Genomic DNA, 23,181 nt, shown 5'->3' on the forward strand with positions numbered 1-23,181 from the left:
TCCGCTCACCACAGCTCCAGTCCTTTGTCTTCGATATTGGTGTACTTGCATTCTGTTGAACACTCATTATTCCTCTTTTTCTCGTGTTCTTCCTACACTTCTCTTTCCTCCTTTTGACCCTGTTCTTTCTTTTTTGATAGTAGTGTCCCTGCCCTTCTCCCTGCCGCTTGTCCACTGTCTGCCCTCATCTTCTCTGCCATGGTGCTTTGCTCTTTTTCTGCTGTCATCTGTCCTATGCTGCTCTTCATGAGCTCCAGAGGTCAACACAAGTAAACACTGGCCGACAGCCCAGACAACACAGAGCTATTGATCTGGTTTGGTTAGAGAGGTGATGGGTATCCTGGTGGGTCTCGTAGAAGGTTATGACCTCCAGGTCTAGACTACGTACTGGGTCCTTCAGTTGGGGATGGTAAGGAAAAAATGAGTCTGACAATTTGATCCACTGAGAACCCCTTAGGACTACCAGGGCTGCAGGTGTACTGGCTTCAGAATTTGGCTCAGGACATGTTAGAAGATTTGTTAAACATAAGCAACAGTATGCAGCATTTGAGGTGGGTCGTTTGATGGGTAGCAATGCACAACATAGTTTTTAATAGTACATTTTAAATTGTACACGCTGCCTTAATCTCAAAGTATATTATTATTTTGATATTACTTTTCACAATAAACAAATCAAAGCCACAGCTCATGTTCCCCTGTTGCTGTAAGTTGGTAACGCTTTGACAAAGGTCCATTTGCCCGTTTTTAAATCAAACAAATACAGATTTACAGCAATTTGACTTTATTATTCTGTTTGGATAGGCATAATTTATCATTATCAAGTTGTTACAGCTAAACATAGCTAAACAGTTGAACATATTTGATGATCCACCATTTACGTCCATGTCCAATAGAAATAACATATATTTCTTCATTTGATATTGAGCAGCCCCTACGGTACATACCGTCAAAACATTTTTTTTTTTCATTACACAGCTGCAAGGAAATAATTTGTGCCAAGTTCCCGGATTGTTCTGAATGATGTCTTTGTTTCACTGAACACATGCCATCCTAACTGAAGGCCAAATTATTTGTCTTTGTTCAATATCAGAATCTTTAGGGGTTAAGGTCAGGGTATGCCAATGAGATGCATTATTGATTTGCTGGGAGGCTTTAAATACCTATTTGGTTAGTGGCGTGTTAGTCCAGAGTTAAAGGTAGGTCTGTTGAATCAGTGCGTTAGTGAGATTTCATTGTGTTTGTGTTGCTCAAGTTTGCTGTTTCCCGACTTCAACCACCTGTCTACTCAATGTTTTAAACAGCAGGGGCTAGTGTGACTATGGTGACTTACATTGACATTGTAACATGGTCTTGCATAATGCGTGGTTGTATGTGACATGGGCATGAGAGATATAATGGGCCACTCAGTGACCATTTGGCATAGAAGCATATTCAACAGCTTCAGGGTGGTGCAGCTTATATTTGAAAATACACAAATTTGTTCCACCAAGTTCTGCATGCAATGGCTCGCAGATGGGCAGTGATTAATCAGAGAGGTAACTGTGAAGTAGTTTGCAATTAGACTGGAAAGCTCTGAGGCATGCTAATTGAATCAGAAAATTAGCGACAGCTCTGTGCTGAGCTGTAATAGGCTAGCTTCAGCTTACAGCAGGTGCTAGCCCACTCAGCTGTGGAACAAGGTATTTAAGTCACATTAGCAGCAGTAAAAATATTCCTTGATATGGAACAGTTAGATTTTCTGCTCATTTTCACCATCCATGTCACCAGGATAGCCAAACAGCAAGCAAGTTAGCTCAACCAGCTTCTTGCACAAACAATATTGCTCTGGCAAAATGTTGAATGACTAAGGAATTAACAGATTAAACATAAAAACATTAATATACACGCATGCTTGATAGTGATCACATATAGAAGGCATATAATGCTTTCCTATGTCCAAGCAGTGATAATGTAGAAAGCTATTTTATTTTCACACTCACTGTGTTCGTTAACTTTGCTGTGCTTTTTCAGCTTTCTCAATTATTTCCCTTCCTCCCATCTGCTGCTCCTCTTCCTTCTCCTCACCTGCACTTCACTCATGTGCTACCACTCCCTCTTCTTCCTTCCTCTACCCTCCCCAGGGCTCCTGTTTGCTGACATCTCTCTCTGACACAACATGAGAAAGTGGTGAGAAATTAAAAATTGATTACTTTTGAGCATGGGGGTTGCCATCTCTTCTGCTCTTTGGCGATGAGAGGGAAAGACAGTTGGAGAAAGGGAGTTGCTTTTGTGGGAAGGCTCTGCAAGCAGAAGTTCTTTCAGGGTTTCTGTAAAGTCAGAGTTAGAAAAGAGGGTATGGGAGGGTGAAGTGAGGCAAAGAGGGATGTGCAAAGGAGGAGAGAGTGATGTAGAGGTAGAGAATTCCCCAGGCAGGCAGTGTTGTGCCTCGTAGTTCTGGCTTTAAAGCATGCTGCGTGCCACACATACAGTAGGAGCAGAGGCCATGACAGAGAGAGAGAGGGGTGTGTGTGTGTGTGTGTGTGTGTGTGTGTGTGCTAGACAGACAGACAGACAGCATCATCTTTTTCTGCCTGTTGAGTCCCCCACTCCTCCTCAGCATTCTGATCCTGCCCTGGCTCTGCTAACTCTGATATCTCTATCAGACACGCCTGCCTGCAAACACACAGGCTCACTTTCACACACTATGATTCACCCACAAGCACAAAATGAATATGCATGCTTTGATAAATACACAATCACTAAAACATGCTTACATACAAGCCAATGCACATGCTGCCGTGTGCTAGTTTATAAACACATGTTGTTGCTTACATCTCTCTCACAGACACATACACATAAAGCTTTGACACATTTCCAGCTGTGTTTGATCGTGCTCATAAGGGTGGTTGTGCCTTCTGTATTGATTTGTGTGTTTTTGTCTGTGTTCACATGTTGTGGGTCTATGCTTAGCCTGAAATTAGAGAGGATGGAATGAGGTCTTAGGTTGATGAGAAGCCATCCACTATAAACCAATGTCATGCATTGATTTTCCTGGTAATGAGTTCCCATAATGTAGACACGCACAGATGCATTGAAACGTACACATATGGTTCATTCACACATTGTCATAAGCACTGCTCTCTTCATGGAAGCAAACATTAAAATAGGTAATGAGAACATGCATCTAAATGTATGTTGAAGTTATAAAAATATAATGTTTTGTCATTTTTCAGCATTTCTTCTAATATAATAATGATAACTTCAGAATTGTCAGTTAGTTTGAGTCATTTTTATCTGGTATTGTGGAAAGAAAAAAGCATATTTTCAATAATTGTCTTGTTTTAGTTCATATCATGTCTCTAAAAGTGTCAGTTCTTAAGAGGCTGAGGCAAGATCCTAGGTGTAGCCAAGCTATGGCATGTGCTTTGAATTATTGTTAATATTTACTGAAGTGGTGCAAGGGCTTTTTTTGCAAATCGTTCCCTGGCACAAATCTGAACTCTGTACTGTTCACCCCTCCCAAATTAGTCAGGAGAGCCCTGCCTTCCTAAAGACTTCTTCTTTATCTTTCTCCCTCTTCCTCTGATTCTTTTTCTCCCCTGCTGAGAGGATAAGGGCACACCCACTCTTAGTCAACTGTAGGGCATTTACACTGAGGTAACAGTGAGGTTAGCTTGATCAGCTTTTAGTTTGAAAACTCTGGCACCTGCAGTGGAATAGGCCCTTAGGCTTACACTGAAACTTTTATTTTCAGTGTTTACCTCAACTACCCGGTTATTCTGCATGTGACGGTGCAATCTTTCTTTTTCATCAATTATACAACAGAACGGAGTGTCTCATCATGTGGTTTGTCCGATTAGATTCATTTTTGCTCCTCTCTTTGATGCTTTGAAGATAATTTCCCTATGGCATAGGTCATGTGGTTCTTTAGGAATCTAATCAAATCGCAATATTCCAGCAATATTCTTTATACATTATAGAATGAATAGGAATTCCTCCGAGCATGTCCCCTCCTTGTACATCTGTAATTTAGTCAGCTCTGCTCCCGACAGCATATTCCAACACCAGCTTGTTAAACAATTTCAAATCTCTACGCCAACTCTAGCCTATTCATATAGTTACCCCCCCCAAGTCCTCCCTCCATCCTTCCATCCCTCCCTCTGTCCCTCCTATGATCCCATTTCACAGTGGAACCATCAGGAGCTTATCCCAATCTCAGCCTTGGCCGGGGGCCCAAAGCAGTGCATGGCCCGCCTGAACTCAGCTGTGGACTCTCAACCTTTCCCTCTGCGCCCTTCCCTGACTAGTTTGCTGGCTCCCCCTTTAACCAGACTCAATCTCTGCCTATTTTAGGAGGGTTTTGGATGGGGGCCTTGAAATGCAGTGGATGCTCTTATGCACAGTTTACAGGGCATGTCTAAACACACTCAGGGTGTCGAGTAGAGCTCAACAATAACATAAACTGTCTGCTATTATCCAGACAGCAGCCAGCACACCAACCAGCCACCCGCCTAGGCAGCCAGTCAAAAGTGCTGCACGCTGTCAGTCAACCAACTATGATGGTAGTCTCCTAACCCATGAGCCACCCAGCCATCATGAATGTTACAAAGCTGGGCCAACTAGGGCAGTTCTGAACATGTTTCCCCCAAGCAGAAAAAGCAATTTGGTTCATTTCAATATTTCAGTTCGTTTTTAGAGCCACTATGTCAACGGCTGGTGGCTGATCTCAGTTTTATTCATCACAGACGCAAACCAGCAGCTTAAAACTCAACAAGATCTGTTTTCCATTTTGCCCTGGGTTTACCTTCTCTCTATCCCTAACAACCCTTTCCAGCCAGTGAATTGCCTCTGAGTCAGGAGTTACAATAATGAAATTGGGGTTTTAAACAACTGAGCTCATTCCATAGTAGTGTGTGCTACTGGTATGTTATTCTGGCCCTATTGCCCTGCTTATTGTTGCTGAGCTTTATGGGTCATTAGAGGTTCAGGATGAAGCTGCTGGTCAGAGAATGTACACTAAAAAGGATGGGAAAATGTATATTTCTATTCAAATCAAAACCAGAACTTGAGGCTTAATATCTAAAGTGTGATGATTTTTAAGAGGATTTAAATTGCTAAATAAATAATTATTCACAACAACGGTAATGTTCATGCTCAGTATTTTGCCCATGTACAGTGTGTTTACCTTTTCATAGAGTTGAGTGATAGTGTTTAATCTATGAATGGATAATTTAGAGTTTTCATATAAAGTAAAGTTAGATCAGATGACAACTTCAGATGATGGAGATCACCAAATTACTGATGAAATTCCAGATGCTCAGAAGATTTTCTCTGTTGAGTTTTTCTGGTACATTGATGATGGCCATGTTCCTGTGTCCTCAATAGGCAGTCCTGGTGATGTCTGGCATGCTGAGCATTCTGCACAGGTAATGCACGCCTGACCCTGTCTGGGAGCCGCATGCAGCCATGGTGCTGACAGGATTTAGGTGCTTTTAACCCCTACCTTTTCCTGTGCCGCTGAATGTCAACCCAGCACAGGGAGTTTGAGCTAGAAGTGTCATCATATCAGCTCTCAACTTTGTTCACAGAAAAATGGAAGAGGAAAAGAGGGAAACAAAAGTAGGAGGGGTCTGCTCTAAAACAAATAACTGGCACGGTTTTATGACACCCTGTTGGCTTCTCATATTTTGCGCTCTCGAGGTGTGTGTGTGTGTGTGTGTGTGTGTGTGTGTGTGTGTGAACTGATGCAATCCGCTGTAAATATCTTAGACCAAGCTGAAGAGAAGGAAGCTGCTTATCCATCCTCTAACTCTTTCTCTATCTTTTTTAACCTTTCTTGATTTTACTCAGTTTTTCTCTATCTCCCTACCCCTGGGTCTCTCTCTCTCTCTCACTCTCTTTTTTCCTCTATGTATGTTTCACTGCGTTTGTCGCATTCTTTCTTTTTTTCTTTCCATCCCCTTTCTGGTTTCTGTACCTCTATCTGAAAGTACTACATGCAGACACTTCTCGGTATCTAAGCCTCACTGACTTAAAAACTCTGAGCTGATCTAGTTTAACCCTCTTTTCTTCGCAAAACTGCCTGGTGACCACCTTTATCACCAACCCAACCTCGTCTCCCATCACCTCTGCTGGTCATAAGTCTCAGCCCAAAACTGTCTGCAGGTCGTAGGGAGTGCCAAAGGTGAGATGAGTGACGTGGCACTCTGGCTGACCCCTGGCAGCTTGGCAGGGCTGCCTCCCTAATGAGATTAGCTGGGTAATGCCGACTCTGTGTCTGTTTCTCCTGCCGCCCAGCCCGGCCCACCCTGGGGCTCTTTATTTAGCCAGCAGCAGTACAGGGTGTGCCAGCATTCGCAGGTCGAGGGCAGGACAGGACCCACAAGCCCACTGCCCTCCCTTGTCCTTTCCCTCCACCCCATCTATCTGGACTGCCCAGCCTGGGTTTGTAGCTTCACCATTGTGCTGTTGCATTGTTTTTTTTTTGTCTCTTGTTGTGGCTGTGTGTCAAATTCCCTAAATATATCTCTGTCTGTCTGACTGTCTCTTTGACTGAGCGTATCTCCCTCATTTTGTGCCTGTCTGCATCTCTGCCAGTTTGTCTCTCTCAATCTTTCTCTGCTCTCTCATCATTGTTCATTTCAGCACACAGGTAAAAGTGCCCTTTCATGGCTGGACCGAACAATACTGGGCCATGATCAAAGAACGCCCTGATCCATTGAAACACTCACACACACACTCTGCCCTGAGCCAGGCGACCGAGCAAGAAAACCCTGGAACCTCAGCTCCCATGCGTACGTGTGACTGGCTTTGATGATTGCTCATAGCAGCGGAAAGTGCAAAGCTGCTCACTGTACCGCCCTGCGAAAACACAGACTTAGACAGTATTACCTAAGCTGTAACCACCAGCCTTAAACTTTTTAGGTGGCAAGACAACTAGTAAGCAGTCACAAATATAACATGTATTCTAATCTTCCTTCAGAACATAATGCTAAATTTACTTTCTCTAAATTACTGTAACCCTGTTTGGCTCTTCAGCCTCCTTTGTTTCTTTGTTTAGGTGGCTTTGAGAGATGTTATTAGTACCCTTATTAGTAGTGAGGGAGTGTAAGTGCCAATTAAACGCCCACAACTTTGTAACCATGACAGAGTGTTTTTATGAGAGGGTCCTCGACAGACAGGGGGCCTCCCGTGGCACAGGTGTGCCCCTCTCAGCTCTAGGGTCACTTTCAACCTGGAGTGTGTGACAGCTTCTGTGTGTCTGACAGTGCTGTGCAGCCCAGGTGTCCAGGTGTTCCTACTTTCTGAATGTGTGTGTGTGTGCGCGTGCATTAACACCTGCTTGTCTATGGCCCTGGGACACAGACGGGTTCAAGTTCCACCCAAACCAACATCCTGTACCAATCTTTCATTAGACATGTGTGCATGAATATGTGTGTGTTAATGTATGTTTTTCTGCATATGCCTAGCAACAGTGTGTGTATCCAACATACTAATACTGTATGCCCTCTGTGCTCATCATTTACACTGAGGGATTGTGTTACCTAGACGTGTCAAAGTCTGCTTTTGTGCCGACAGACAGTCAGCTTGCTCTTTACCTTGTGATTGCTCTTGATCACACTGGCATCAGATTCTGACATGTTGTGTCCCAGTTCATCTCTGGCCACATAAGAACACCATGGACAAATGTGTCACCCTCAGCCGAGAGCAATATTTAGAGAGGTGAATTAGCTTTAGCCCGAATCCCATTCGTTGTGTTCCAGTTTAACACCTCTGTCTTCCACATAGACATGCCAGAATGCACACTGAAAAGACCTTACTCGCTCTCCTTCAGCCTCTGTATCTATCTCTTCACAGACAAGTCACAAAATGCACACTGAAAAGAACAGAGATACACATGCGCATGTGGACGCACAAACACACACACACACAACGGTCCCCCGCCACCATATCACATTGCTGATATGAACCTTTAGAAAAGAGAAAAGAAACCCTGTTGAATGAAATTAAATTGTGAGATGGATTTAAAGGCCTCCATGTTAATCTCCAAAGAGCACTGCAAACATAATAGCCATGCAGTTATATGTACAAGAAACTTAATTAACAGGAGACCTTGTCCATAGATGGCAGGTCAAGGGAATCTCACCCACACAGCACCTCATTTTTTCTAGTCAAGGCATTGCTCTGTATTTTTACGAACGGAAGCTCCTCCTCAACCTTTAAAACCCTCTGTACATGTTTATAAATCCCTTCAGTCCATACAGTATTTCTCTGTATATGTATACTGGCTTCATTATGTGAGTGGCTTATCCAAGCTGTGTTCCCATCTGCAGCTTTCACTTTTGAGTTCCAAATTTCCAAATGATGACATGCTTGCTTACATTGAGATATGGGTAATAAGGTCCTAAGACACACACACACGCACGCACCACACGCACACGCGCACAAAAGAAAGGTTTTATATGCAGTATCTTACAATAAACATACGCATATCATTAACACGAGAGTTTCAAAAGGGAAATTCTGTTCAGCTGGAGTTTAAGAAGTCATGCTTATACAGTATGCATCTCAGTTATTTCCTCTGAACTTCAATGCACTGCAGTATTGTGTAGTGCGCCATGTATAATGGTCTGCCCCATTTCCTGTTAGTGGTTCTGTTTTGACCTAGTTGTTAGTTGTTAATTTTGTTATCTCAGTTGGCAAATTGTACACTCACTTCCTAATCCTCCCTGTGATATAAATAAAAGCAAGACCCATAAGTTAGTTGGAGAGTTTTGGGGAATACGTATCTTTTTGAGGCACAGGTATTGGCAGTGCATGTTGTATTGTTTGGTCAAGTTATCCTTGGACACTGGAGCAGGACAGCCAGTAGCCATATGGTGGGGATCCCTGGTAGGTTGACTGGCCACTTGGACCGCAGCACATTCACAGCAGACACATCCCTGTAGACTGAAGGCTGAGGCCTAGTTCAGTATGCCCAAAGAAAAAGGGTTTGTTTGAGTCTTGGAGCTATGGACAGCAAAATGTCATATTTAAAGGTGCTTTAAAAAGCTAAAAGGGGGATTGTAGATCTAGGAACAGACAATCCATTCCTTCCATCGCAGATCTGTAATAATTGTGAATTTGAATTTAAATTCTCTTTTTAGAAAATGTTAGCAAATCATCCAGAATTTGCACTTCTGAACTAGACTTGATCAGCTGCGAAACATACAGAAGATCAGAAAAGTAAACAGGAAAAATGAGTTATTCTGAATGTGATTGTTGGTGATGCTAAAGACTGAGAGAGTGTGGAAAGTGTCAGAGGGATGTAGTCAGATAAACAGATTAATAAAGTAAGAGCAGGAGAAGAGGATAAAGCAGACAGAGACAGGAGAAAAAATAAGGGCATGAACATCTTGAAGAAAAAGAGCAGTAAGAGAGAGGAAGACAGGGAGAGGATCCCTCTGGATGTGGAGACTGTAACATCACACTGTAGGATCCCTTATGGGAAAGCCGCAGACGGAGCGCACTCCCTGCTGCATGCAGGAAGACGAAGCTTTGCCAGCGTGGAAAACATACAAGAGAAGAACTAGAGACGATGGGAGCAGAGAAAAACGCAGTTCCCCCCAGAGACGAAGTGGGAATTTTCTGCTAGCACAAACACTATGTAGGCAGATAGCTGAGAAAGAAGAGGGGAAGAGATGGCATAGAATAAGTAACAAGAGGAAGGGAGAAGGGAGCAGTGTGATGCATAGTTGAAATGGTGGGAAAAAGAGGACTAGGGTTCACAGAAGGAAAAAAGAGCAGAGCAGTAAAACTGAAGTCAGATGAATGTATTTGTAACATGAAGGTTTAACATAGTGTATGTCAGTAAAATGAGTTAACTGAATGCTATATTTGTACAATTAAAATCTAAATTAACATGATCTATTGTAAGTGACGAAATGACTTTTGGCACAAATTACTAACAAAAATAAAATGAAAACATGTCCGTCCTCAGCTGACACTGACACTCAGGCACCACAGACTGTCTTCATTGGTGGAAATGCTGACCCTGCAAACACTGCACTTATGACTGTAGTGAACACTGTTTAAACCCATTAAGCCTTTATTATAGGGTGTAACCCTTGACAACTGCTTTGTGTATCAGGGTCCCAAACATTACCCAGATTACACCCCCCCCCCCCACACACACACACACACACACTTATGATGTTCAGTACGATATCTATATATCTGTAATGTATGTGGGTGCTCTGCAGGGTGAGTGTTGAGGGGCCAGATAAAAAGTGCCATTAAACCAGAGTAACCTAAGTGGTGTATTAGTGCAACTCAGTCAGAGCTATGGGGTCATCAGAGAGGCTCTGATCATAGGTCAGAGTGTGCTGCTGTGAAATGGGACATTACCGCTCACCAATACAGCAATAAATACAGAAAGAAACTTTAACTGCTGTAAAATATGAGGCAGCCCTCTCTTTTTGCAGCATATAGAGTGTGCATGACTGTGGGTGTGTGCACATGCACGCAAGAACGCATGTGCTTAAGTGTGTGTGTCTGGGGCTGCGGTTTTGCTTGAGGGAGGGAAGAGAATGGGGTTAGGGAGGGGTTTAATATGCTACTTTAGCCCTCGGGGGGCTGTACAGTTGAAAGTCAGTGCATGAGGCGTGCAGAATCACACCAGCCTGCTTTACAGAGGGACTGGGGGTGGTGGAGGATTGGACGGGAGGGGGGACTGCTATAAAAAGTGAAATCATATCACTTAGCAGCTGAGTGCAGATAAAGCTGTGTTTGAACTGGGAGGCATAAATTATACATTGTAAACAGAGCGTTGGGAGACTACGGCTCGTTTAAATTATGACAGAGGGTAGTTTTTCTCCTCTCCTTTCTTCCTTCCTGCACTTGTGATTTTGCCGTTCTCACTCACAGTTTCCTTCCCGTCTCTCATTCTTCTGATCCTTCTGACCTTTTTTTCCTCGTGCCTTTCTCTTTCACTTTTCTCCATCACCTGCCTCAGAAAGCAGACACCTCCACACAAACATATACCCAATCACAGGCTATAATTGTTTACTCATTGAAGGCCGCCAATGAACCATTTTCGACTAATGTGTCTTTTATCACTTTGTAATGTTTTAATTTGCTATTAGGTTATGGTTTTCCATTGTTGAAATTGAATGACACCTCCTCTCGCTGCCCTCTCTAAGCCCTCTCACACCGTGTTATTGAGGACTTGTGTTCCACACACGCCATGGATGGAGGACAAAACTGGATGAGAGGGCTGGCAGGGCTCTACTTGATTTGATCAATGTTCCCTTCCTGCATAGTTCAAGTTGGGCTGCTGTGGGTTTTTTTTAAAGGTGCCTCCGTCCCTCCTGACAAGTGCGAGGTTATTGATCAGTTTATTCTATTTGCCGTTGACCGCTCTGCACCGTCTCTGTGCTCACAAGTCAATAGTGGAGGATTGAGTGGGTGAGTGCCTCCCATGACCTCCCCTCCCTCAATCTCTGACTCGTCTCGTCCATCCAACCACACACATACACACACAAACATAAAAAAAACACACATAATGCACAAAATGAATGACTCTCTGCCTGTTGCAACCACACCTCTGATCCCAGCTACAATTTTGATTAGTCTTGAAGGGCTGCAAGGTCAGGGCAGCACTGTGTGTGTAGCTGGTGTTAGCTGATGCTGTCAGATAAAGGTTTTAAGCTCTGTTGGGGTGCTCTGTTTTCTTTTCTGTTTGTCTGTGTTCACGTGTGTGTCTGTCACACAGTGGCTATATTTTGTGAGTACTCCAGAGGTGATCGTGGCCACTCTTAAAACAGGGCTAAGTGACCTCGCTCTGTTTGGCAGACACTGTTCTACCTTTTTTTTACGTTTCTGCATACAGGTTTGTTCTTGTACAGACTTGGAAAGTCGTCCAGAGCAAGGACAGTCGGGCCATGTTCAGCCCAACAATAGCGATTGGTTAACGTGATTCATACAGATACAATTGCACATTGCACTGCTTAAATGTATCCAGGAAGTCCAAAATCAAATGAATTGGAACATAATGCAAATCTGTTTTATGGTCCTTTGATGCTTTTCCATCAAAACTGAGTCATGTAGTGGAATAAGCTGAGTGTTTACAGAAAGTACCTGGAATCAGTGTTTGCAGATATTTGGTTGGGAAACATTGCCAGATGTTTTGTCAGATGATCCTGCTGGAGTTCCCTGAGATGACACCTCACTGCACAACTAAAGTGATGTCGTTGAAATAAATATGAAATCTTCACTACTTGAAGCAGTGCTATTATCAGTCTTGAGTCCTAACTTGTTAAGCCTATTTTTCAGGCCTCAGGCTTGAAAATGACATGCCCAGAATGAATGAGTATATCTTCACATTTAAAAGGGGGATGTGAATAATCTTTTTTATCAAAGTAATGATACACCTGTGAGTTGGCTGTAGAAGTGTCAGAATCAATATAGATGTTGCTGTCAGAGTAAATTCAGATTGAACATAGTAAAAAAATGTAAATTCTAATTTCCGCCTAAAAAAACCCACTATTTATAGTGAAAACTAGGGATGCACCGATACATCGGTGAGACATCGGCATCGGCCGATGATAGTCCGATTTACCACCATCGGCACATCGGTAAAATAAGGTGACATCACCGATGGCAGTCGCCGATGTTTATGTTTTGCTACGTGACCGGGAGAAGTCACATTAGCGTTGTTGTTTTTAAATCTGACGGACCAAATCTGAAGTCAAGGCATCTCTTTAAAGGATTAGAACAGTGACTGTAGGTCTCCCGTAACTTTAAAGTAATTCGGGGGGGGGGCCCTCTCCTCTCCTCTGCCAGGAGCTGCTGCTGCACGCTGCGCATGCTGCAGGACTTCCGCCCCGTGTACCGGGTGTCTGGAGGATCGGTAAATTAAATCCATTCTTCAGTGTTCTTGGTAGGCCGTCCTATATATTTGTGACTTTGTTATACTTGCTGCTACTCCCGTTAACTTCCAGAAGCGCTTACACATGCACACACGTATCCCCCACTCTCTCTCTCTTAAAGGAATAGGCTGCCTTAGTCTGCATTGTGCTACCATTACAGTTTACATAGTAAAACATCGGCCATCGGTATCGGTAACAATGTTATTCTTAACATCGGCATCGGCATCAGCCGACATTTTTGAAATCGGTGCATCCCTAGTGAAAACCACCCTTGAATGATAGGATAGTAGCCCAGAACCTTTAGGGATCCAAACCACAATATATCATAAGTACCCTGTGTCAGGATTAGGGCTGAACGATTTTGGAAAATAATGTAATTGCGATTTTTTTTCCTCAATATTGCAATTGCGATTTAATATGCGATTATTTTCAAGGTCCTCTTCTCATGTATTTTTCAACAAACACAAGCAATAAATCAATCGTGATTACAATCGTGAACCTCGTGAGGTAGCAACAGTAGCGAGGCACGTTCTGCACAATACCTGACGTTGCGCAGCATCTTCCTTTTTAAAGCCAAAATAATTCCACACAACTGACGTGCCGCCCCTCTTTGGTACCAAACTTCCAGCCGTGCACTCTTCTGGCGACCCTGAGGCCATTGTGCAACAGGTTCAAGCGCAGCGTTGACCTCTTTCCCTGCCTGCTCGACTTCGCTCGGCTCGCTCGCAGATCACGTGACCAGATCACGTGACCAGTCAAATAGCAGCCTTAGCGGTTGGAAAATCTTGTTTTGTCATATCGCGATATTATCGCAAATGCAATTAATCGTTCAGCCCTAGTCAGGATAGATCCTAATTAGGGAAACTTGACATTTTTCAGAAAGTTTTAGCACAGGTAGGTCGAGGCGGACTCACCTGTGGGTACATTTGGTTACCATCAGTGCCATTTGACCTTTCTCAGGTACCAGACTGTAAAACTCATTTTATTTCATTGAAATATCACTATAGCTATTCATTACATCCAAATACAACTGTTTTTGACCTTTTTTGAAAATTCACCATGACCTTCGCACAAAGCGTAATGGTGTGCCAGGTGGAAGTCAGACCTATGCATTACGCAGGGCCCTCTCTCTGGAACCCAGTGGTCAATTTGGGTTATTGACACCTCCTTGTAACCATTAGAGCCAATAGAATCCAGGGGCAGTCATAAATCCATGCAAACATTGCCATTGGTCAGTAAGAGTGTCTCTGACACAGCACGCCCTAAAAGCAGATTCCCCAGTGTATTACAAATAAATAATGATGGATTATCAGTAATCATTTCAAAGTTACACAGAGACATTGGATTAACCTTCAGCAGTGTTTTAATGCCCTTGAACACAACTTTTGATCACAAAACAGAAAAGGTAAGACGTGTTTATAGTTATCGCTCTGTAAAGTGAAGTTGTTCGTTTCTCTTTTCTTGGCTGCAAGTTCAGTTAGTTTTGGTCGTACAGTGATGAGACTTATACCAATGGAATCTGTGGAATATCAGCTTTCATATGATACAGTGGGGCAAAAAAGTATTTAGTCAGCCACCAATTGTGCAAGTTCTCCCATTTAAAAAGATGAGAGAGGCCTGTAATTTTTATCATAGGTACACTTCAACTATGAGAGACAGAATGAGAAAAAAAAATCCAGGAAATCACATTGTAGGATTTTTAATGAATTTATTGGTAAATTCCTCAGTAAAATAAGTATTTGGTCACCTACAAACAAGCAAAATTTCTGGCTCTCACAGACCTGTAACTTCTTCTTTAAGAGGCTCCTCTGTCCTCCACTCGTTACCTGTATTAATGGCACCTTTTTGAACTCGTTATCAGTATAAAAGACACCTGTCCACAACCTCAAACAGTCATACTCCAAACTCCACTATGGCCAAGACCAAAGAGCTGTCAAAGGAGACCAGAGACACAATTGTAGACCTGCACCAGGCTGGGAAAACTGAATCTGCAATAGGTAAGCAGCTTGGTGTGAAGAAATCAACTGTGGGAGCAATTATTAGAAAATGGAAGACATACAAGACCACTGCTAATCTCCCTCGATCTGGGGCTCCACGCAAGATCTCACCCCGTGGGGTCAAAATGATCACAAGAACGGTGAGCAGAAATCCCAGAACCACACGGGGGGACCTAGTGAATGACCTGCAGAGAGCTGGGACCAAAGTAACAGAGGCTACCATCAGTAACACACTACGCCGCCAGGGACTTAAATCCTGCAGTTCCAGACGTGTCCCCCTGCTTAAGCCAGTACATGTCCAGGCCCGTCTGAAGTTTGCTAGAGGGCATTTGGATGATCCAGAAGAGGATTGGGAGAATGTCATATGGTCAGATGAAACCAAAATAGAACTTTTTGGTAAAAACTCAACTCGTCGTGTTTGGAGGAGAAAGAATGCAGAGTTGCATCCAAAGAACACCATACCTACTGTGAAGCATGGGGGTGGAAACATCATGCTTTGGGGCTGTTTTTCTGCAAAGGGACCAGGACGACTGATCCGTGTAAAGGAAAGAATGAATGGGACCATGTATCGTGAGATTTTGAGTGAAAACCTCCTTCCATCAGCAAGGGCACTGAAGATGAAGCGTGGCTGGGTCTTTCAGCATGACAATGATCCCAAACACACCGCCAGGGCAACGAAGGAGTGGCTTCGTAAGAAGCATTTCAAGGTCCTGGAGTGGCCTAGCCAGTCTCCAGATCTCAACCCCATAGAAAATTATTGGAGGGAGTTGAAAGTCCGTGTTGCCCAGCGACAGCCCCAAAACATCACTGCTTTAGAGGAGATCTGCATGGAGGAATGGGCCAAAATACCAGCAACAGTGTGTGGAAACCTTTTGAAGACTTACAGAAAACGTTTGACCTCTGTCATTGCCAACAAAGGGTATATAACAAAGTATTGAGATGAACTTTTGTTATTGACCAAATACTTATTTTCCACAATAATTTGAAATTAATTCATTAAAAATCCTACAATGTGATTTCCTGGATTTATTTTTCTCATTCTGTCTCTCATAGTTGAGGTATACCTATGATAAAAATTACAGGCCTCTCTCATCTTTTTAAATTGGAGAACTTGCACAATTGGTGGCTGACTAAATACTTTTTGCCCCACTGTATGTCGTTTGTGCAGATGCGCTAATATAGCGTTAGCTCGTTTTCGTTAAGAGCTGATTTGGACGTTTTGTGTTGGAATTGTGTTGTGTTTAGGTAAAAGTGATTAATATCGTCTGGTTGCTGAGTTCATTCCCGTTAAGTAGGTATGCCACATTAATATGTTGTTAAATGTACACATCCCCTGAGACTTTATTTCTTACAAGTTGCTGCGTCTGCCACCGCGGGCGGGGGCATCCGGGTATCTAGCAGTTCTAGTGTATATGTAAGTCTCATGACTTTACAATTGTGCTTAACCAAGAAAGTTGTACAATTCCTTTATCTTGTGTTGTGAATTAGCATAACTCAGTTTCTGTCTCTGCTCATCAGCACTGCCTCATTTCAGGCCTTAGTTCATTTATGGAGACCAGACTGGGGGCTTTAACCCTTTTGCTTCTCAATGGTACGAGAGGAGATAATTATTCTTTCTGACATACACATTTCAAGGAAAAATGCATACAGCTGGGATTGTGAGCAGCTTATCAAAAGGTTAACACTTCCCCACAGTTTTCTGTGCCTACAAAGGGGAGCATTTCCAACAACAGTGGCAGCGTCGGGGCCACTTTGTGTTTTCCTGCTGTTTTGTTTGGGTGTTTTCAGCATTGTCGTGACCCACCACTGGCCCGATGCTTTGTTTTCCTGAAGTTAACTTTCAATCAAGAGACAAGCCAGCTGTTGTTTGTGTTGTGCTCTGTGCATCATTTCTTAAGCAGCCGTCTGAGTGTAGATTCACAGCAAAATGATTCTAACGCAAATATATTTATAAACATTGTATGTATTTCGTATAATCATCTAACTGTTTATAATTAAACACTTGCACAACCTTACATGCAAACCAGTTTATTAGTAATCTCTGTGAACAATCACTAAGTTGTTGAATACAAAATGAATTCAACCAATACCATATGTTGTACTCAGTATGCACGTCATTGAGCTTGATAGCTCTTTAGATCATCTCATTGAGATTCAAAAATCTTTTGCCTATTTCACCTTCACGTACACTGTATTCCCACATACACTACTGTCACTCATTTATACACACGCATGCACACACAGAGAGTTAACTAACACTCACACTTGAGGCCTTATGTGGAAGGAGCTCTGCCTGCGAAAGTGATAGCAAGAGAAAAGAAGCTCTGGAGAGTGAGTTATCTCTTTAGATGTCATTGAGGGGCGCCTCTTTTCTCTCCCTCTCCTTCCCTCTATCATTTTCCTCTTTCTTCCGCTCTCTCTGTCTCCCTCTCTCTTGTTCCCACTTGCTCTCTCAAATCATGCTCGCCTCCAGTGGTATTCAGACAGTCCAAGGACAAAGTAGAGATATGCTGGGAGCAATGGACTGTCCGTCAGTGTTTGTGTGTGTGTGAGCGAGTGTGTGTGAAATACAGAGGGGTTGATGTTAAGTCTTTGAAGCTGTTCTCCCCTTGTCCAGACAGATCGGAGTCTTGTCCCTCTCCGTTTAACCCCCAGATGCTAAATCACACACTCGCACACATATAAAACACACTTTTCATGCTGCTGAGGACACACATAACAGCATAAAGCACAACTTGCCAATGCTGAGGTCTCACCCTTGTGTTAAAGGACTGTTACGTTAACTTCATTTATTGACTTTTCAAGGTGATGGTAATGACATTAAATGGTCCGTTTCTATAAAGAAGTACGATATATGTGCTGTTTTTTTTTATTAACAAGTGTGAGTCTTGTGTTTACACACGAAGCCAGCGGTCTCTATATTATTAAGTCATGTAGTGTATCAATGTGGCCTTGGCTTGTCTAACTTGACTAGACTGAAGAAGATGGCCCCAGGGTCTGTGACCCTGTATGAAGCGCACACACATACACACACAAGAACTCACACACACAAAACCAACCAGATGCCTGACCTACCTCATGCCACATGCACACATGAAATCCATCCTGGAGACAGACTTCTCCCTGTATGTGTTTGTGACGCGCCTGCTGTGCTCTCTCAGACAAACAGGGGAAATCCTCCTTGTCTTGCCTTGTCCATCACAGGCCATCTCGCTGTCCCAGCGCATGTGGGCTCCTTTAACCCTCCCCCAGCCAGTCTCCATTCCCAAGAGATTCAACCAACACGCATGTACACACATATACACATACACAGCTCCCTTGGCTCCAGCCAGGTTCCCCTGACGCAGGGACACACGCAAGCAGGAAGTTTAAGGAGAGGTTTGTGTCAATTTGCTTCTCTTAGAACACTTCAGGTCTGACCCTCTCTTGACCGGACGGCTTCCTCCTCCTCCATGCTCCGTAAACAACCACATCCCAACGACTGAAGGCGTGCCGGCTCGCCAAGTGTAATAACATCACTCATGTTTTGATGTGAGACAGGACATCTACGTGAGTAAGGGGAGCTTCCTCACGTAGATATGTTTTCTGTGTTATGGTTGTGTAGCAGAAAGAAACTTGTGTGTTTTTCCTTCTGGGTTTTCTCTGATTGCGGGATGGCAGACCGTCGTCATGGAGGAAACCATGTTAACCTGTCACCTTAGCAGTCTTCTCCTCCCACTATTTATCCATTGTGTGTCCTTAAAACACACATTTACACGCCCATGCACATTTGTGCACACAATCACACACACGCACACACACGCACAGCAAAAGAGGGGTTGTCCACTGATCTTGTTGAGTGTGTGTCAACTCCATTAGCACATTCTCAGATAGGGCCAGAGCCCTCTTATCTGAGGCGACCCATTAATTACACTTTGTTCCCTTAAGTGATCTATTTCAGACCTGCCCCGCCCTCAACACCCACTCTCTGCTATCTCCACCCCTGGCCTGTTCCTCCCCCACCTGACCTCCTCTCTTCTCCTCTCCTCCTCTCCTCTCCTCTCCTCTCTCGTCTCCTCCTTCTCCTCAACACACACACACACACACACACACACACACACACACACACACACACACACACACACACACACACACACACACACACACACACACACACACACACACACACACACACACACACACACACACACACACACATTCGCCCCCTCTATGTGTATGTTACAATGCATGGAATCACAACATCATGTGACAAGTAGCTATACACATGCTATGCAGATCTATGTATGTGAGCCAAAAAGTTAATTTGAGCCACTTACAGAGAGCCTGGATTTAGAAGTCATTGCAGCAGATTTTTTTTAAAATGTGGAAACCCTACAGCTTATTTCACACCATATTCAACATTACAGTATAGCTTGTTTGTATGTTTTTGTCTACGATGATCGTTGTAAAAAATGTCAATATTTGAGTCCAATGCAAGGCTCTTAGCTAGCATGTTGTGCGAAACAAACTTTGGGTCAAACACATTTACACTTACAGTTTCGTTTTTTAAAGCTGCTATGTTGTCAATTTTTAAAGGTTTTAAACATTAAACATTCCCTCACCATGCTGCCAGTTTATAATGCCTTTAGATACTTTGCAGCCAATGGTGTTAGTAGCTGTGCTTTATTCTTCTATAGAGCTCATACAACCTGGTTAGTAAAGGATGACTGTATGTAAGGTGTGTGTGATCACTATGGCCTAGTGTGGATAGGGGTTCTCACACTCAAAGCTGTCTATTCTGTGACCATTGATTCTGAATGTGGACTGTCTTTCTTACAGGTGCACGGGGGCCTCTCACACCTCGCCTCCTCTTCCACCTCTTTGTGGTGGAAGTGTGTGTTTCTGTGTGTGTTTTTGCTTTTTTTCTATGCCAAGTATTGTCCTGAAGGTGCATGAGTGTGTTTGTGCGTGTGAATGTGTGCAAGTGTGTGTGCACCAGACCTCATTGTGTTGAAGTGGAGCAGAGGTTGTGTGTTTATTTGAGCGAGTAGTGAGTGAGTGTAGTATGGTGAAGTGGTTTAGCAAGTTTGCAGTTTGGCTTGGTTATTAGTGTATCCACACCGCGCAGGTGGGTACACTAACATGTGTGCATGCTCTGTCTTTGGTAAGGTTGTCTGTCCTGACCCTTGCCCAGGCGTCATGATGTGTGTGTGTCAGTGTGTCTGTATGCCCTTGTGCTTATGTGAGTGCATGTATACGCATGCATGCAGTGCCTTCACTAATGGACAGTCTTTGTGGGGGCCTCTCTTTTCAGCCATGCTGCTTTTGAGACACATTGTGCCTAGGCATAGAAACAGAAGCTCTCCATTGCCCCTCAATAGGCCAAAAACAAAACCATGTCAGGCGAGCTAGCAGCCCCTGAGTGTTTGCCATTTAAGTCCTGACCAATGGTGGCGCAGATGGAACAAAGGGCCTGGACAGGGAAGGAGGCCTACACTGTTTACAGTGCTAATGTCTGGGTGGCACTCCCAACAAGGCCCCTCAACACATACATGTGTACGCATACTCAGTCACTCGATCTCTCTCGTTCAATGTGCCTTTCTTCCACATACTTACACTGACTAAACAGGTACATGCGCAGAACTTGAGCATTTTCAAAACTAAATCTGTCACTGAATCTATGACTTGCCGGAATTCACATATTGTAAAAAAAATCATTATTTAATTTCATGTTTATTTCAATATCAGAAGTAAATGGAAAGAAAAGGTGCAACTTAGTTGTCTTTCTCCTGTTCCAAAGTGTCTCCTGTCTCTTTAATCCTGTTTTAGTAGAGGCGAGTGAAATAACTGGCATTGAAAGGTGCTGTCAGAGGGGAGGGCATGTTTGGGCTTTGGATTTTTACTGAGGAGGATTGGGGAGAGTATGACACTGGTATCAAATAGCTTGCGCTGTCCTTGGACCAGGGTTATCTTGTAAATACCGCGCTCCAAGTCTATAAAAGCGAGGGTCCTTTATGACGGCCAAGGCCACTCATTCATGTTAAAATAAAAAAGCACTCAGTGCAGTCTGGGTATGGAGGCGGCGAGAGGGGAGGGATAGATGAAGGGAAGGAACTGAAGGAGAAAGCAGTAGAAAGTACAAGTACATTGCCACACTGTGTTTTGTGTGGAGTCCATGTTGTCAGAAGTTTTACTTTTCCTGGAATTATTATACGGAATATAAAATAGGTAATGTTGGATGATCATTTCAACAAGTTAATGTGATGTTCTCCTCTCTCTGGGCTTTCACTCAATTTTGTTTCTCCATACCTCTGTTTGTATTTTATTCTAAGTAAATACAGAGTCCCCTCAGCGGCCCCTGTAGCTAGTGATTCAGGTTCCTCATCTCTGGATGTGTAATGAGTTCTGCCTTGTTTTTGTCTAACAACAACACACAATAATAACCAAAGTAATTAAAAGCAGTACGAGTGAGATGGGGGGAGGAAGCAGATCCCGCTTACCGATGAGCATTAAAAATGAATTGTGTTCAAGCAGGAGTGGTATTACTGGTTTGATGAAACAAGCTCTCTTTTAGTGTTTTTTCTGTTTAATTTTGTTCTTTTGTGATGCCCCTGTAGACGTGTGAAGGCTTAGTACCATGTGGATTTTATTAAAAATGAAGAGAAATAGAGTAGCATAGCAGAAACAAATCCTACATTACACTGTCTGTGGGTTTGACGTAGATGTCTTAACCCTGAGTGGATATTGAGGGGTTGTGGTGGAGGGGGGGGGCGCGTTTAGATTTAATTAGCTTTTTGAGTGAGGAAAACATCTCCATGTTTTGTTAGAGAGGACGATGTTGTTCTGGCAGTGTGACTGCTCGGCTGTCACCTGCCTGGTCACTCTTTGACCTCGTCTCCAGTGGCAACATTCGACAGACAGCCACGTGGGACAAAATGACATTCTTGACCTTTACGCATGAGTTGAAGCAACATCACAACATGTATAGATGACTGTATGCACACAGTATCTGCACACAACTGTGCACATACTCTCACACATACCACAGAAGATCATCTAATATCAGAGAGCATCGGGGCGGAAATCCGATCGTCTGACAACCAGGATACAGATAGCGATTCTCCACCGCTGATCCATGCAACAGATAGTTTCCACAAACAGCACCCGGCTAAGGTTACAGCCAGGCGAGGCCCGCACCCCACGCATGGTTCTGCCTCACATGGAGATTAAACAAAAGCTTAGGTTACCGTGGATAGGAAATCGATAAGAAAATACAATGTTTGTGTTCGATTTTTGATGAAAACTTTGACAAGAGGAAATTAGAAAATCTTTGCTTCTGCATGCAATAATACAATGTGCATCATTCCTGTTAGTTATTCTGTTTGTGAATATTTTGCACCATGATTATATCATTGTGCTTCTCCTTTTTTAATTGAAGCTTATTAAATTTTTAAGCCAAATGTCAGTGTATTTGATTAAGCACTCATAATTGTTTAAGGAAATTCAATTCACACAAAGCAACGTATCATCACTTTACATTTCCCTTGCCTCAAAGTCCTCTTAATAATTTTAATATGTATTTATATTGTAAATGAAGTAAAGAGATATGGCCCTTTCACATCAATGTAATTAGGAATCACAAAAAAAGTTTGATTCAAATAAAATAGGCCATTTGTACACAAGCAATTAACTGGTGCGGCTTTAAATAATGTAGCCCAGATGGAACCTAATTATAGTCGGCATGCTTTGATTCTGGCTTTCTGTCGGAGTATCACTCGGGGCGTCACTTTGGCTTTTCAGTCACCTAGCGTTTGTTTTGAAATTTGTGACAATCAGAGCTGATTACCATTTGTAACAGCATGCAGCGTTTGGTGCGGAGGGAAGAAAGCATGGCCCATAGCTATGGAGGAGTTTCCTTGTTTCCTTTATTACAGCTCAAAAGTCTCCTCCCCTGTTCCCTTACCTCACTGCACACAAATGATAACAACTGTGTGTGTGTTGGGGGGAGCGTGTTGAATTGTTTGGTGTTTTGGGGGAGGATACACTGCGTATGTGCAACATGTAAGTGAACTTATTTGTGATTGTGTGCCACCCATTAGTACACACTTGCAAGTGGTGTGTGTGTGTGTGTGTGTGTGTGTGTGTGTGTGTGTGTGTGTGTGTGTGTGTGTGTGTGTGTGTGTGTGTGTGTGTGTGTGTGTGTGTGTGTGTGTGTGTGTGTGTGTGTGTGTGTGTGTGTGTGTGTGTGTGTGTGTGTGTGTGTGTGTGTGTGTGTGTGTGTGTGTGTGAGCTTCTTGTACCAGTGCAGAGTCACAGGG

At 43.3% G+C, this 23,181-nt stretch overlaps 1 protein-coding gene across 3 annotated transcripts in view; it reads left to right on the plus strand.

Annotated features, from left to right (window-relative positions):
* arb2a (ARB2 cotranscriptional regulator A) overlaps window positions 1-23,181 on the plus strand; it is a 146,823-nt gene that overhangs the window by 116,743 nt on the left and 6,899 nt on the right. The window lies entirely within an intron of this gene.

The sequence above is a fragment of the Eleginops maclovinus genome, chromosome 12 (assembly GCF_036324505.1).
Source record: "Eleginops maclovinus isolate JMC-PN-2008 ecotype Puerto Natales chromosome 12, JC_Emac_rtc_rv5, whole genome shotgun sequence".
NCBI lineage: Eukaryota > Metazoa > Chordata > Actinopteri > Perciformes > Eleginopidae > Eleginops > Eleginops maclovinus.